Raw genomic sequence first — 388 nt, forward strand, 5'->3', positions numbered from 1 at the left:
CTTTCCCGTTAGAACACAATATCACTAACGGCTATATTGCAGAATATAACATCATATACATATCCTTTATATTCTCCATTTCTCTCGTAACCAAAACCATTAATCCAAGCTTTCCACACACGTATCCAAATGCAATATCATTCAACAAACCACCGAAATCGTGCAAAGAATATGTTTATTTCCACTTCCGATTCTCTGTCCAGATTCGCACGTGAGATTTTTCCACATGAAAACAAGGACCAGAAACTCGGGATTAAAAATATAATCCGAAACTAATCCTGATTGCCACAGTAACTGCAGACTCACTCAGGTTCAAGCGCTGTAATAGGCACTCTGGAATTACAGTTTGGACCGGCCGACTAGGCTCCAAGCCATCCCGAAGTTGCTT

The sequence above is a fragment of the Penaeus monodon genome, chromosome 15 (assembly GCF_015228065.2).
Source record: "Penaeus monodon isolate SGIC_2016 chromosome 15, NSTDA_Pmon_1, whole genome shotgun sequence".
NCBI classification, from domain to species: Eukaryota; Metazoa; Arthropoda; class Malacostraca; order Decapoda; family Penaeidae; genus Penaeus; species Penaeus monodon.